This window comes from Heterocephalus glaber, unplaced genomic scaffold, assembly GCF_053883595.1.
Source record: "Heterocephalus glaber isolate CG9 unplaced genomic scaffold, H.glaber_assembly_v1.0 deba00001773, whole genome shotgun sequence".
In the NCBI taxonomy this organism is placed as follows: Eukaryota; Metazoa; Chordata; class Mammalia; order Rodentia; family Bathyergidae; genus Heterocephalus; species Heterocephalus glaber.
This window is the reverse complement of record NW_028258463.1, coordinates 4,139,787-4,157,274: the sequence shown is the minus strand read 5'-3', so window position 1 is coordinate 4,157,274 and position 17,488 is coordinate 4,139,787. Positions and strand designations below refer to the sequence as shown.

General features: G+C 34.6%; 1 long non-coding RNA gene across 3 annotated transcripts in view; it reads right to left on the bottom strand.

The window, feature by feature from the left end:
• The window catches only part of LOC110344840 (uncharacterized), a 122,425-nt gene that overhangs the window by 58,331 nt on the left and 46,606 nt on the right, over positions 1-17,488 (bottom strand). For all 3 annotated transcript variants that reach the window (XR_015447697.1, XR_015447699.1, XR_015447698.1), the window contains exon 5: positions 7,923-8,075. This is a non-coding gene — a long non-coding RNA (uncharacterized LOC110344840). The remainder of the gene's footprint in view (positions 1-7,922; positions 8,076-17,488) is intronic.

The following is a 17,488-nucleotide window of genomic DNA, read 5'->3' as shown; positions in this document are numbered from 1 at the left end:
GGTTCTGCTACCTGCCTCAAAAGCACAAGGTCCTGAGTTCAATCCCTGGTACAAAACAAATCAACAACAACAAAAAAGGCTGCATCTACATTTGTGATCAGGAATTAATTCAGTCTGCATATCTGCCATTCCTTTTCTTATAACTAGCCTATTGTCCCTATGTATACCTTTTCTTTAGACTTGAGATAAAGATAAAAGATATGGATAATGGATACAAAAAAATGACGGTTACTATTCATCCATAAAATACAATGAAATCCTACATTTGCAACAACATTGATGGAACTGGAGGTCATTACGTTACCTGAAATAAAATAGGTACAAAAGACAAATACCACCCAATCTCAGTCACATATGCAATATAAAAACATTGATCTCATTGAAACTGAGTAGAATGGTGTTTAGCAGAGTTTGGGAAGAGTGTGGTAGGGAGGAGAGAATGGAGAAAGATTGATCAATAAGTAGTAAGTGGCAGTTAGATAGAAATAAAAAGTTCTAGTGTGCTATTGAGTACTAAGGTGACTGTGGGATAGAAACTGTTTATTGGACATCTCAAAAATCTGCAAGAAAGGATTTAGAACATTTTTATCATAAAAATTGTGATGTTTGAGGAGACATATATTTAACCTGACACTGTCTTTACAGTTGTATTGAAATATCATATGGCACCCCATTGATGAATACAAATTTTTGTGTTTTTATACATTAATTAAAATGAATTTAGATAAGAATCAAAAATAATGTAAGAGCCAAATGTTTGACAAGAGCATTTTTCAATAAATATTTAGAAAAAAAATCCTAAAATTCATATGGAATAAGACAAGACCCAGAATAACCAAAACAATTGTGAATAAAAGAGCAAAGCAGGTGGTATCACCAATATAAGATTTCAAGTTATACTATAAAGCTACAGTAACAAAAATAACATGATAATGACACAAAAACAGACATGTATACTAATGTAGTAGAAAATAACACACAGAAACAATCCCATGCACTACCAGACAACGCATTTTTGACAACCCAGAATTATACCTTAAAGGAAAAAGTCTGTAACAAGGGTGCTAGGAAACTGTTCATTGCCATGCAGAAGGTTGAAGGTAGATATATATTTCTGACCTTGTACTACAATCGATTCAAATGGTACAAAGACCTAGACATAAAATTACAAATTTTGAAACTGCTGGTAGATAACACAAGGGAAACACTCAAAACCACAGTCATAGCCTAGCAGTTCCTGAACTGAAATCCGATAACACAGGAAATGATATCAAGAATCAACAAATGGGATTACATCAAGTTCAGAAGCTTCTTCACAGCAAAGGAAACAATGAACAGAGTGAAAAGATTACCCACAGAAGGGGAAAATATTTCCCAATTACACTTCTGATAAACGACTGATATCAGAATATATAAACTCAAAAATTTACTCCCATGAACAAAATGACCCTATCAAAGTACAGCAAGATGAACTGAATAGACACTTCTCAAAAGAAGTAGAAATGACCAATAAGTACAAGCAATAAGCAATAAGCAGCTTTAGACATTAGGGAAATCCAAATCAAAACAATGCTGAGATCACATCTTACCCGAGTCGGATTGGCTATCATCAAGAACACAGAACACAACAAATGTAGGCACTGGTGTGGGGGAAAAGGAACCTTATAACATTAATGGCAAAGATGTAAACTAATAAAACTACTATGGAAATCTGTTTAGAGATTCCTGAAAAACTTAAAATAGACATTTCATTTCACCTAGCTATGCCTCTCTTGCATATCTTATTGAAACAATTAAAAATATCATAATAGAGTGATAGAAGCATACCTATGTTCATGGCAGTGCAATTCACAATAGTTAGTTTGGAAACAGCTTAAATGCCCATCAACAGGTGAATAGATGGGCCGGGGATTTAGCTCAGTGGCACTGTGCCTGCCTAGCAAACGCAAAGTCCTGAGTTCGATCCCCAGTACCACAAACAAAACAAAACAAAAAACAAGGTGAATTGATAAGGAAAATGTAGTATATATATATGCACAATAGAGTACCCAGCCATAAAGAAAGCTAAATTTAACAAGACAAATACCACATAATCCCTTATAAGTAAATACATAAATAGGGACAATAAAGGAGAGATGGCAGGAAACAGGAAGGCATAATATGTGTAGAAGAGGAAGGGTATAAAGAGGAGAGAATTTAAGGAAAAGGGGAGTAAAGGGATTAAAAATAATTACTGTACTAATTCCTCAAAACAAATATTCCTATTACATACTGCATAAAATAAACACATGGATAAAAATTCTCTCCCTTGGTCTTGGTTTTAGAATGCACAATTAGCATGTACCAAGACCTAGGTTCCATCTGCAAAACAAAACAGAAAAATTACCTGACCCTACTATTCAATTCTCTTCCTCTGTTCTGCTTTCTCAGATATTTTTTTCAAATTTATGTACAGTTATGTTTTATGTCATTTAATTACACAATCCACTTTTCTTTCTACCCACTTGGGGAACTGAGTATACATATCCAAAAGGACTTTGGATAGACTAAATATGATAATAAAATTATCACCAACAATCTCTGCCTTCCCCACTTAGATTCAAAAGATGGAGGGAAGGAGAGGGGAGGGAGGGAAATGGGAAAAAAATAATTAAGATGAGTTGGGGCCACGAACCAACTCCCCACAAAGAATGTAATCATTGTGCAGTGCAAATGTGTACTAAGAAAAAATAAAAACCAAAACAAAACAAACACTCATGACTTGTTGCGAGCAGTCATACATGAGGCAGGAGGACCATGGGTTTGATTCCAGCCTGCAGAATTACCCAACTTGGTCATTTAGTGAGACTCTGTCTCAAAAAATTAAAAAGAAAGAAAGAAAAATATCTGGAATGCAAGTACAAAGGGCATGGTTTCAATCCTCAGTACTGAAAAAAACAAAAAACAAAAAAGAATAAAAATAGTGAGGATTTGCCAGCTTCCCTAATGTTTGTTCTTGTTTTCAATTTAGGGCTAGCTGGGGAGCCAAATATGCTTGTCAAATAAATCATACAGAAACCCCACCTCTGGTTAACCTGCTTCCAGCTTCCCATGCCAAGAGTTTCTAATTGGAGCCCACCTGAGCCCTCTTTAGATTTTTTTTTTTTTTTTAATACAAAGCCTTCCTGCTTACTTTCTCACTTTGAATGTCTGCCAAACACAAGCGACGATAGCTGCTTCCTTTGCTGTAGCAAGCTACAAATAACTAGCATGTGCTTGTTTTCATTCGGGCAGTCTTCATTTATTTCCATCCATTCTTCATTTGAACTTTATCACATTTAACTTTGAATATTTTGGGACTCTCTCTCTCTCTCTCTCTCTCTCTCTCTCTCTTTCTCTCATAATATCTTCCATCCTAACCAAACATCCATCTTGTTAGTAGTTTGATATTTCTAGCATTCAATCTGATTGTGTCAGTATGTACTCAAGTGTTTTCAAATACCCCTATTTCCTAAAAGTCAAGTCCAAAATTTTTCATTGAACATTAAGGTCCAATGATGTAGTACAAGCTTAATCTTTTCTTTTTACCAGTTCGCATTATGACTTGAAATTCAACAACACTGAACTACTCATGTTCCATGTTGATGCCAAGACAAGATAGAGCCTTAACTGAATCTTTAATCCCATCTTATTAGTATATGTTTGGAATATATAATAAATGCATTCATCATGGGGAAGTGGCATAGATGCATATCACATCTTGATTCTTTTTTGTTCCCCTTCCCCTGCCCACTTTTACATCCTCCCTCGTCCCCACATTCCCTTCTCATTTCCACAAAGTCTACTTCCCTTTTTCTTCTCATGTATCTTTTATTTTGCTCTTTAAATTATTTATACTTTGGCTTTCTTATACCAGAGAAACCACTTGATATTTAACCTTCTGTTTTAAATTTATTTCATTTAGCATTATTATCTCAAGGTACATCCATTTTTCTACTAATACCTAAAATTTATCATTCATGGCTAAGTTATACTCCACTGTATACATATATCATATTTTCTTAATCCATGTGTTGATGGTCAAACTTTTGCTTCTAAAAATTTCTCTTGATTTTCCATTGAGCACACTAACTCATTCTTTTACTCTCAAATCAATTGTTACTGCCTTTGATAAACTATCTGATTTTCTCCAAAGCAATTTTGATCCTAAATATAATTCAGATATCTTCATTATAACACATATCATCTAATACTGGAGTGTTGATTACATACTTGCTTCTTTCCTCGATTTTAAGATGGTTAAAGGAATGTTCCTTTTTCCCACTTACTTTCATATTCTTAGCATGTGACACACAATAGGTGCTTTTAAAATGTTTGTGGAAATAAATAGATGCTCCAGAACCTGTCCATGATGCCTACTCTTCCTTTGATTAGCTTCAAGCAAGTTTAAATTTCTCTTTTATACAGACAAACTTACTACAAACCATTTATTTAAAAAAAACACATAAAAATTAAAAAGATGTGGACACACACTACTTAAGTTTGCACAAAATTTGACCACAACCAAATTGTCTAAATTCCTGATAGGTTATTTTAAAATACCATGAAAGGAGCTATGGCAAGTGAAGCACATTTTTATATGTTTTAATATACAAACTCCCCACAACTCCCCAAACAACATAAGGAGAGTTGTCTGTTTGTTTTTTAAAATGAACCTGAATATAATCTTCTGGGAAGTTTTTTTCATCATATTGTAGATTTATTCCAAAACAATTTTCACAGGGGACTATCTTGTACTTCATTATGCTGAATTTTAAAAGCAGTTAGCATGTTATGACAAAGTAATCCAAAACTGTTTGAGCACAAGTGTCATTAAAATTTGCAAACTGAACACTGAGCCTTTGGAGACATGGATGAACTATCTCTTCAAATTCAAGAAGGTTCTGTTCGCTTAATAAAAAGGCAAAATGTGCAAATAATAGAAAAAGCCTCGTGCATATGTTTGCTGTTTCAAAACACATATTGGCTTTTCACTCAAACAAAATAATGTAGAAAAGAAGTTGTGCCAGAGAGAATGACTTGTTGAATTATAAATACTTATAAAATATCCAGGATGATATATCTGGAGTGCAGAGAAATATTTCAGATTGATGCCTTGACAAAAAAAGGTTTTATATGAAATATTGATATGTGTTTATTCAGGTGAAGAGGAATAATTGAAGTGTTGGGTGTAGTACCTAAAAGTAATAGGGAAAGAAGAAGACTGCTGGGCTAACTTCAGCAGCATCAACATTTTAAAGTAGGCAGAGCCAGGCAATCCCATAAAAGAAAAAGGTAAGAATTAAGGCATCATGTTGCATCTACTAAAGACAGTGGCACAAAGCATGACATATAGGATACTTAATGTCTTTACTATAATGTGCATTAAAATGTAATACAAGTAAGACAGTAGTATATTGCTAAAAAAAAGCCACACAGATCAATGGAACAAAATACAGAACTCAGAAATAGGCAAAAAAATACAGTCAAGTTTGACAAAGGAAAAAAAGACGACCAAATGGAAAATATTTTAGCAAATTGTACTGAATTGTTGAACACCCATATGCAAAAGATAGGACAGATAAGTACATATGTAGATAAATAGATACATACAACTATATACATACATATATACATTCAAAAAATATCAGATGCAGACCTTATATCTCCCGTAAAAACTAACTTAAATGGATGCCAGTTGTGGTGGTGCATACCTGTAATCCCAGCACTAAGGAGGCTGAGGCAGGAGGATCTCTGTGAGTTTGAGGGCAGCTTGGGCTACATAGTAAGTTCAAGGCCATCCTGAACTACATAGAGAGACCTGTCTCCAAAAAGAAAGAAACAAAGAAAGACAGAGAGAGAGAGAGAGAGAGAGAAACTAAAATGAAAAGTAAATGTAAAACATAAAACTTTATGTATGAAATAATTAAAGTATGATCCATAAAAGAAAAGTTAGTAAACTGCAATTGATTAAAGTTTAAAACATAACCTCTATAAAATACACTGTTAAAAATTGTAAAGGTCACATAATGATTGAAAAACACATATTTGAAAAATGTGTTCTGTGCAAAATATGTAAGGAACCATTAAAGTTTAGTAGTAATGAAAACAATTTTAAAACTCAGGAAAAATAGGAACAGACATATCAGCAATGATAATATACCATTTTCAAGTAATTATACAAAAAATGATAGACATCATCTATCATTAGGGAATTTTCAGTTAAATAACAGTAAGATAGCACTACATATTTATAAAGATGGGCTACAATAAAAAATGACAATACCAGTTATTGATGATGAATGTGAAACAACCAGGAGTCTCATGCATTGCTAGTGAGAATGAAAAGCACTACTTCCACTTACCAATTTCTTAAGAAACTAAAAGTAATCTTGTCATGTAATCCAGCAATTACATTTCTAGGTAATTTATCTAGCTGATTTAAAAATCTATGTCCAGAAAAACCCTTCATGTCCATAGTAATGGAAGTTTAATTCATCATTGACAACCTGGAACCCAACTCAGATGAGCTGTCCTCCAACAGAAAAATAGACAAACTATGGAATATCCATGCAATAAAGTAAGAAGAACTAGCAAATAGTAAAAATAAATGTACTATCAACGCAGAGGAAGCATGGAAGAATCATAAATGGATACGTATTTCTGAGTGAAAGAAACTACTCTGTAAAAGTTCACCATTGCGTGTGCCCAATTATATGATGTTCTGGGAAAAGAAAAACAGAGTGATATGTTAATTTCCTATGAATCCTGTAAGAGATGACCACAAATTTGTAGCTTAAAGCAACAAATATATTTTCTTATCGTTCCGGCAGTCGCGTCTAAAAGGAGGTGTTAGCAAGTCTCTACTACCTCAAAAGTCAAGAGAGGATCAGTCGTCCCTGCCTCTTTTGTCATCTGAAATGATTCCTTTTGGGGCTGGGAGCCACATCAATCCAATCTCTACCCCAAAACTAATGAAATTTCCTCCTTTCATTGGTTGGTTTTCCCATCACCCACAACTGAAAGGAGAAGTTTAATTTGGATCACAGTTTCATGGGGTTCAGTCTATGGCTAGCTGCAAGGCAGAAACATCATGGCAGAAGGGCATACAGGATCAAAGCTGCTTGGTTCATGATGGTTGGAAAGCAGAGTGAAGGAACAAAAGGATAGAGGAAGGCGTCAGAAACCAAATATTGTAACCCAGATCATGCTGCTATGACCCACTCACTCAGGCACATCCAAATGTACTTTACTCATCCCCTGGGCAGATTTCAGACCAATTGGGTTGATAATCTAGCACTTGTAATTAGATTTAGTGCTTACTTGTGCCATTTAGAATAATCTCGTAATGTTGAAGTTCTTTAATTACATTTGCACAGAATTTTTTGTGTGTAAATATGGTAGCATTCACAGTTTCTGGGATTAGGACAAGGATATAAATTTTGGGGATCACAATCAATCCACTACATGTACACAATGTTTACCAGTGGTTCAGGGAAAGAGAAAAGGGTGACTAAGTATAGGTGATATTTTTAGAGTTTACAAATATAAAAATATTCTATGATAATGGAATGGTAGATACTATTTAAATATATATCAAATATCCATATATTTTTTCAGGTCAAAGTTTGAATATTAATAGATGCAAATTTTAAAAGCTATTTTGTAGGTTTGAGAATCCCAGGACAGAATGAAAATTTATGATAAATCAATTAAAATATATATAAATTCAGGAAACAAGATAATTAAAATAGGTAAGAAAAATAATATGAACCTAAGGAATTTTGGAATTGAGTAGAATCTGTAAAACTAAAGGTACATATATAAACACTGTTCTTTAGTTGATAGAGTTGCTTCACGTAGAGTTATGTGTTAACAATTGTGATACTATGACACATACATACCAGAGTAGAAGTATTATGTAAATGAATTGTGGATGATGGGAGCAGATTTCTTTTTTTTTTTTTTTTTTTGGTGCCGGGGATCAAACTTGGGACCTGGTGCTTGTGAGGCAGGCAGCAGACTTCTTACTGCTGGAGTGAGATGATATTGAAGAGCTAGGAAGGAAGATGAATTGATCTCTGTGTTATTTTATTATAGTCAGAGATACCAGTTTAATATAGATACAGATAACAATGTATGAAAATATTTATAGATATACCTAAGTGTGCTGGTTAGAATAAATATGTATACTTCCTTGTTGTGTCATCTGAGAGTTCATAGAAGACAGGGCACTTTTTAAGGATGAACAAATCTAGCACTTCTATCTTGGTTTCTGTATCTATTCTCCAATAAAAGGTGAGGCACATTTGAGAAGTGGCTAATTATCGAACTGAAGCTAGAAACACACAAGATAAGCCTGGATTATCTGGTACTATCAAAACAGAAGGACACTGTAAACAAATGAAAATGAAACAACCAAAACCAACCCCCAAAATATCCAATAATGATGGAGAGACAGCAATGTCACACAGGAGCCAAGTAAAAGGCCTTGCAAGGGACAAACGGAGACAATGTAGACAACAATATGAAGTTGTGTTGACTTATATCAAGATACAAAATAAATGCCCTTGAGTCAATATTTATATAAATAATTGATTAAATAAATATGTGTGGGAGAATATACAAGTCTCCTATGTAGAAGAAATTTCGTATTTATGCAGACAATATACCAAAAAAAGAGTTGGAGCATAATTCTCCAGTATTGATGTGGGTGGCACATAGTGAGCTTCTTTTAAAGCATGGGAAAAAGAGTGCTTTTATGGTAGAGAAATCTAACAAATATTGTCTCAGCCAGGTGATCAAGGGTAATATCAACAATGATAAATTGTTTATAATATGGATTTTTAATACGATGTGATTTAAATGGAACTTTACTTTTGTGATCTTACACCCCAAACCACATAACCTCAATGTAATCGTGAGAGAAACTTGACATAAGTTTCAGTGGACGATTTGTAAAATACTTGGCCTATACTTTTCCCTCTGTAGAGGTCATCAAAATCAAGGATACTCTGAGAAATTGTCACAGCTAAGTGGAACCTAGGGACATGATGACTAAATGTGATGCAGTATCCTGGATAAATCTGGAACTGAAAAAGTACATTAGTATGTATTTAGATAATTTGAACAAAGCATAGATTTTAATGTGATTCATTGATTTTAGTGAATACACTTACTAGTGTAAAATACTGACAATAGAAACCAGTGTGAGGTACATGAAAGAGAATTTTGGACCATCTTCACTGTTTAACTGTAAATCTAAGAGTGTTATCAAATTTAAGAAGGTTTATTTAAAAACAAAATGTTAGGATAAAAGAACACTGAAAAAATTTAAAGAATTTAAAACACTACACAAGAGTGTTAGTTCATTAACAGCTGTGTACATTATTGTTACATGAAAAATATTAAACATTCTCAAAGATACAAGACTAACATTTCATAAACACATTAGTCTCTCACTTTTGCCAATTCTATGCTTTTATAATTTAAAATATTATAATGATATAACATTTGTATGTATTTATGAAATACTATGATATTTTGATTCATGTTTCCATTGAGTAGTGATCAATTCAGAGTAACTAGTATATCTATTACATTAAATTTTTATCATTTCTTTATGAGGATATTCAACTTCCTCTTTTGTATTTTGAGATATATAATGCTTTATTGCTAATTATACTCACTGCTGTATCACAGAACACCAGAAATTTCCCAGCCTGTCAAACAATAACTTGTATCTAATGCCCCAACCTTCACCCTTTGGTTCCCAGTCTCTGGTAATCAAACTTTTACTCTCAATTTCTGGGATCAAATTATTTAGATTTTATTTATGTATGAGATTATGCAGTTTTTGCTTTCTGTTCCTCACTTTTTTTTTCCCGTACCAGGGATCGAACTCAGGACCTTGCACTGGTGAGGCAGGCGGATGCCACTGAGCTAAATTCCGGGCCCTGTTTCTCATTTATTTCACTTAACATAATGTCCTCCACTTCTGTCCACATTGCTGCAGATGATAGGATTTCATGCTTTTTATGGCTGGATAATAGTCTATTGTGTATATGCCATGTTTTCATTATCCATTAACTCAGTGATGGATATTTAGGTTGATTTCTTATCCTGGTTATTGTGAATAGAACTGTGGCAAATAGTGGGAATGCAAGTGAATAACACCAACATGTTAAAAAGGCAATATTTAGCTGGGCATGGTGGATTATGCCTGTACTTCAAGCACTTGGGAATCTGAGGCAGGAAGATTCCAACTCCAGCAGAGGTTAGATTTTTAAATTCTCACCCGGGAAATGTAGTTTTATTTTACACCAGTTTCAAAGAGAAAAATAAAAAAGGGCTGGAGATGTAGCTCAGTGGTAAAGTCCCCTTGGGTGGGGGCGGGGTGGAGAAAGAGGAAGGAATATTATCCTATTATGCTAATTACCATCATCTTTTGAAATTCAACCTATTTTTCAAGGTCAACCAAAGATCTTTTACAAAGGCTGTCACACTCACCCGGCATAAAAATGTGTTTTCCTTTCTCTGCATCCATATGCCAGTCTACTTATAAGATTGCATTATGCTCAGATTTGGAATTCTGTCTCTGAAATAATGTACATTTCATGGAGTTGGTACAGCAGAGGGGTTGGGACATGGACTCACAAACAGGAGAACCTAGATTTGCATCAAAGTTACCCCATTTTCTAGAAGCAGAAACTTGGGCATCATTTAACCCTTTCATGCTTCAGTTCCTATTGATAAAATGGGTTTAATAAAAGAATTCACCTATAAGATTACTGTCATGGATTAATGAGTTACCACATATAAAAATTATTTTTAAAGGTCTTGGTAGATACTGTAAGCCACCCAAGAGTTTGCTATCATTACTAGTAAGAATATAATATCATTGTTATTGATTTAATATTTACAGTACTATATACTATATGTTATACTAAAGAAAATCATTGGACAGCTTACTCTTCTACTTAAGTTTAACAAATGCCAGGGACCACTGTACAGTCAATTCATTGATCTTCCTAAAGCTGTAATATAACTTCACAGAATAAATTTAAAGAATCAGAAATTCCAAGCATAATCCACCCATTAAAATTGTACTGCCCACTCCACTAAAGCTAAAAGATTTCAATAAATAATTCCCCTCAGCATGAGTGATAGGATAATGATAGAGTCTGTTATATAAGCCAGACTAGATCTGATAATTTTAAATAGCAATGTCATTGGAAATCTGACAAAATACCTTTCACATAAGGAAAATAAGTTGCTTTTAGTGAGGCTCAACATTAATTAGCCAACTGACCCTCTGGACTTGGGTATACAGATAAACAGAATATTTTATATCTCATGTGCACAATGAGGTATTTACATTAGGATATGTAAAATACATGTGAATTTCCATTCCCCAGGTTGTAAAATTCATGAAAACAAGTGCCTGTACAACATCAAGAAATAAAAATGAACAGAGGAGGTTTTTTTGTTTATTTTAGTATAGCACAGAGCTTATTGCAACTTAATCATACTGAAATCCTTTTTCCTAAAATCTTAGAAATATTGTCACAATGGGATTTATTTTCTAAAACTTAAAAACAATTAACCTGCTCTTTCAGTTATTCACTTCAGAAGGATCAGTATCCATATGGTAGCTAACAAAAATATCACAAGGAAGACATACATCTCCAAAATATATACCCTAGTCATACAAATTGTCATGCAATTGCCCCAAATATTATTAAATGATATATGCACACACACTTTATGTATAATACAGAGAAAAACAGAGACAAAGACAGGGAAAAAAACAGCTTATTGGCAGTGAATACAAAGAAGAAAATAATGTCTTACACTTACATTCAGAGATGTTAGTGTCATATTCATAGTATAATTTCCCTTGTGGCATAATTATCAACCTGGGGCTATACAAATGTGAGCATGCGCGCACACACACACACACGCAGACAAACACAAATATTCAGGTTTTTATAACTTCTCCTTGCCATTCCTGTGGTAAAGCAATATGTTCATAAAGAATTACTTTGTCATTTATTAACATATCCTCACAGATTTCTTTCACCTAGCTAAGTAGCCATTCCCGCACACCACAAGTAATCCAACAAATGCATGTATCTCCTCAGGAAAGTCAAGAGAACTACTAGAGCCATTGTATGTCACAAGTCTCTGAACAGGATATTAGTTATTTCTATTGGTAATTTTCCTTTAAAAAAAAATCAAGAGCAATGGGTCATTTTAAACAAGGAGTTATTTCTTACATTTTGGTAATGGTAGTCACTTCAGAAATATGATGAAAACCATAAATCATCTCTACAGAAATGTGAATGCCCACAATATGCACAATTTATTAGAAGACCCAGGGTGTTTATAAATAACACAAAGCTGTTTAAGGGCTAAAAGATTCCAAATAAGAACTCTTATTTTAATAAGTTTCAAGAGAATAAAACTTTCAGTCAATGGAGGAGGGGTGACATTCCCTAGATTCAGTTTTGGCTTTGAACACTTATTCTAAGAGCAATATTAAAATGTAAAATTTTATTGAGTGGTAACAACTCAGTGCAAAATTTCTCAGCCTTAGAATTTACTGGTATACTTGATGGATATATATATATATACACACACACACACACACACACACACACACACACACACATATATATGCACAGTATCTTATTCCTCTTACAATCACTTTTGACTCTTTTGACTGAAGAATGAAAGAATGCTTCAGACTAGCAAGCAATAATATATTCCTCAAAAAACTTATTAACTGTTATCATTTCCTGGCCCTTGAGACAGACACATCTTGCAATTAATTTCAAGATCTACAGAAACACAAGCCATATATGTGTGTTTCTGAAAAAGACAATGTGTCCCATCAAGAATTATTTTGTGTGTTTGTGTATGTGTGTGTGCCCACAGTTAAATTTTAACTGCTATCCCTTTACTTTGTCAGGTTTTTTTGCTCTTTGGCATTCATGTAGGTTCTTGTAATGTGTCACGTAGAACTCAGGATAAAACACAAAGCATTTTAAAACATTTTACCCAGTGATTAGATTTGCATGTATTCACATTGTGACTATCCCAAATGTAATTAGCTTTTTCTGTTTACCAATTATCTGGGAAGATTTGCCAAATGCATCTTGACAGTGTTCTGACAGGAGCTAACAGAAGTTACAAATTATCCACAAAAAAGTTCATTTATACTATAGTGTAATTCTATGCTACATGAAGAATAAATGCTATTTATTCATGTGATAGTAGAAATACTCTAAGGGATTTCTGTCACAAAGAATTAGGTCATTATTTGTTGGAATGAACAAGTCATTAGAATATGTGATATACAAATCTCAACCATAATGCTTTTATTTTTTTATTTTATCTCCATAATTTAAGTTATGGAGATGAACAATTAATATAAAAATTTAAGATTATTTTATCAATACAAAGCAAAGAATAGGCTAATCAGTTCTTGAAAATTCATATTAATAGTGGAAAAGCTAACCTGGTATTTCAGAAAATGTGAATATGAACTTTAAAGGACAATACAGTATTTGAGGGTGTATATTATTTAAATGAAGTAATTAATCCAGATGGTAAGCTTCTGGCCATTACATCATTTCCTGTTAAACACTGAAAATACTGATAAAAAATCAGATTACAAGTAAGAAATTCTTTATTTTTTTGGTACCGGGGATCGAACTTGGGACCTCGCACTTGCCAGGCAGGCAGGGGCACCACTGAGTTAAATCCCCGGCCCAAGTAAGAAAATCTTACTGCTAAATTGCCTGGTTATTTTTATTTTTGAGTGAAAAATAACTGTTTATGTTTTAAATATATTTTCTACAGTCCTTACAAGGAACTATGTAAGAAAAGTAATGATGAATGGCAGTAAAATTATTAAAATATTCAAACTTCATAGTAATCAGCAAAATACAAGTTCATCCAACAATGAAATTCCCTTTTTATAAGATTGGAAAAGATGAATACAAATGACTATATAATAGATTAGCATAACCTACTTTGCAAACATTGACCTGTCTTAGTATGGGATTTGAGACAACATAGCAGAAATATAAAGTGCAGAACAGTAACACAGACAGTCATATAAACTTAAATACATCTGAAAACACACAAACTAATGAACAAACAAGTAAAAGGTAAGGCAGGAATATATTATCAGCCAACAGAGAAACTAGTTTATATAGACAATAATTCTATAGATGTACAAATATAAATATCACATCTCTATGTCACATTTTACAATAAAAATCTCTGAAAGGTGATTTACAGGATCATAGAAAGAGGCATTATCCAAGTTTAATGTGGAAAAGACACTTATGATAATTAACTGATTGTGTAATTTGAGTAATAAACACTCATCTAAATTGGATCAGCACAGTTCTAGGTGTGGCTGAAGGGATTTACTGCAGATGACACACCCCTGGGTGTGAGTGGCACCACCCAACAGGCTCATCCCCTGAATAGAATAAAAGGGAAAGGAAGGAGGAAGGCTCGCTTCTGTTTCTTTGGAGGAGCTCCAGGCTACACCTTTACCTGGGACACTGTCTCTGGGCTTCCAGTGTGGACCCCTCAGCCTTCCAGTGCAAAGGCTTTGTATGTACTCACACGAGACACTACAGTGAGCTCCAGGCCTTCGATCTGTGACTGGATCCTTCGGACCTCCAGCGCTTTGACAGCCCTTTTTCACTCTTCCACAACTGACTCTGTGAGTGGTCACTATCTGCTTATGTTGTAAATCCTTATATATTTATATATTTTATATTAAATTTGTTTCTCCAGTGAGCCCTGACTGATACAACACTCACTTAAGGAGATGAGAAATCTCAAAGTCTCTAAGACCAAGTTACACAAGGAGACAATTTGGGTGTGCCCAGTCAAGGGATGAGTCTTTTGGTAAAAGTTCTGTACCTTATGCGGAACCTTTAAAACAATAACCCAGAAAACTTGGAAGAGAAACGACCTTGCAGGCACTGAAGTACAGGTTCAAAATCATCGTGTGATTAGGGTAATCTGGATTTCTGGTACTTTAGCCACCTGTAAGGAGTTAGCATAAATCATTTATGGAAGAACCACAAGCCTGCTAATTTTTACGTTTTTCTCTCAAGAATGACACTACAGTGTATAGTCGAGGATGTTCCAGTGTTTTCCAGGAACTAAAATACCAGAGCTACAAAATTCAGCTGTTACTACCATAGTATAGTATATGAAGTCTTATAAAACCAACTGGGATAGGCTTTTCATTCCTCAGGAAAAGGGCCCTAAAGGAATCCCATGAGGCTGTTAGTGTGTGTTGAGGGAGAATCAGCACTACAGCAGAAATTGGCTCACTGGGGTGTGAGCAACCTACTTGTGTGACTGTATTATACTTTGAAGAGATAACTGGGTTCATGTTCTGTGTAACTTACATCCCTCTCATGATAACGTGGTGCTGGGAAACTTGGATCTAATGGCCAAGTAGATTTTCACACAGGCCGTTCAGAAGGAGCTACCAAGAAAGACTCAGTTGATGCCCCAGGGACATATAACCACTCTGAAAAATGATCCCTAGCCAGTCAAGAGCTGTTTTCAAAAGTTAATTTCATAGCTACATCCCAAAGAGTGCTCTACAGACCTTCGTACTCCCGGCTGGGCTCTTTTGCCTTGGTTCCCCATCAGTTGGTGCTGAGACTTGGAGCCATATTGAATGTTTAGGATCTACTGTGGTTTGGATCTGAAATGCCCTGACAAGTCTCAAGTTGGGAGGTGGGGGCTAGTCAGAAGTGATGGGACATGAGGCACGTGACAGGGTGTATTCTCTTCCTGGGCTTCTCTGTTTTCTCTCTGCTTTCTGGTCTCCACCTGGTGAACAGCTTTGCTCTGCCATTCTATTTCTGCCTTGGAGCCAGCCTGTTCAGGGCTGACCCATGAAGCAAAGTAAACCTCACCTCCCCTAAGTTGCTGATGTAGTGTATTTTATCCTTGTGACAAGAAAGCTAACACATAATCACAAGTGCTGAGTTGAAGAGACATATTCTGGATAAGCTGAAGCACCCTTCTGGGATGAGCTGGAAGAAAAGCTGGCTCCTCAAGGGTAGCTCGGGAAATGCATTGATATATTCCCCTCAAACGTGATACCTGTGCCTTAAAGTGACTGAGGAAAACCCTTTCTCAGTGTTTTGGGACACAGGGCTAGATAAATTTTCCCATTCCTTCAGAAGGAAAAGGCCTGGCATGTGCCAATCCTTTTGCCCTTCAGAAAATGCTCTGAGAGGTAAGATTACTGTTAGTCTTGTGTCGATCTCAGAATGCATGCATGTTACTGACTTGAATAAAAAACTTACCATTTTCTGGATCAAGTGGTCAAACTGTATTATTATTACTGTATTATTATTATTATATAGTGGATATTATTATTATTATTTTTGGTACCAGGGATTGAACTCGGGACCTTGAGCTTGCCAGGCAGGTGGCAGAAGCACTGAGCTAAATCTCTGGTCCCTAGTGGATATTATTTTGATCTGTTCAATGTTCAAAGTATTTTCAGTCTGCATTGTACTATGTCACTTGATTTGTCTTATGTTGTTCCACAGTTCGTCCACTGCCCAAAAGCACTGGTCTGAAAGAGCAAGAGAAAATAGAGATCCAGCCTGTATTCAGCTCACCTGGCTCTGGGCCTTGGAATTGTGCTGCACTGAACCAGAGAAAGGCATTATAAAAATATATCTAGTTCTTCCCAAGGATCAAATATTTCTAATTTGTATATCGAAGCATCTTATATAAAACATGATAAGTTACAGGTTATGTTTTATTATTGTGTTTTAGGATAAAAGCCAACCTCTTATGCTTGAAATGGGGAAAAAGAATTTGTGAGATCAAAAAGGGTAAGAAGGACTGCTTTGGATGAAAAGGACAATTGAAAAAGAAAATAGAAGCATATACTAGTGGAATCACAGGAGAATCAACATGAAAACTTTAAAGGCTCAAAGATGTTGATTCTTATCACATTCCCATTTAACACTCTATCTTGGCTAACACAAAAGACAAATGGGCCTTGGAGGAGGAAGAGTGGACTATCTTATGCTGAATCACATCATTATTCCAATGCTGTTGTCCTTCCAGATATCATCTGATTATCAAAAGAGATCAATTTAGTTGATCTCACAAACACAAATAATAGTTTTCTAAATCTTTTAAACTTTTCTAACTACAAATTTAATTCAGTATATATGAAAAATTAAACACTATAAAATTTTTAAAAAGAGTAAATAAATTTCTTCCTTAACTGAATCATCCCTTTATGGATAATCTTTATAAAAAGTTGGGATAAGTTCCTTTTTATTTTTCTAAACATGCATTACCGTAAATTCTTAATTAGTATTTTATATTAATAGGATTATATATGTACTGTTCTTTGTTTGATTTCTTAATCCTGACTGGTCATTATGCATAG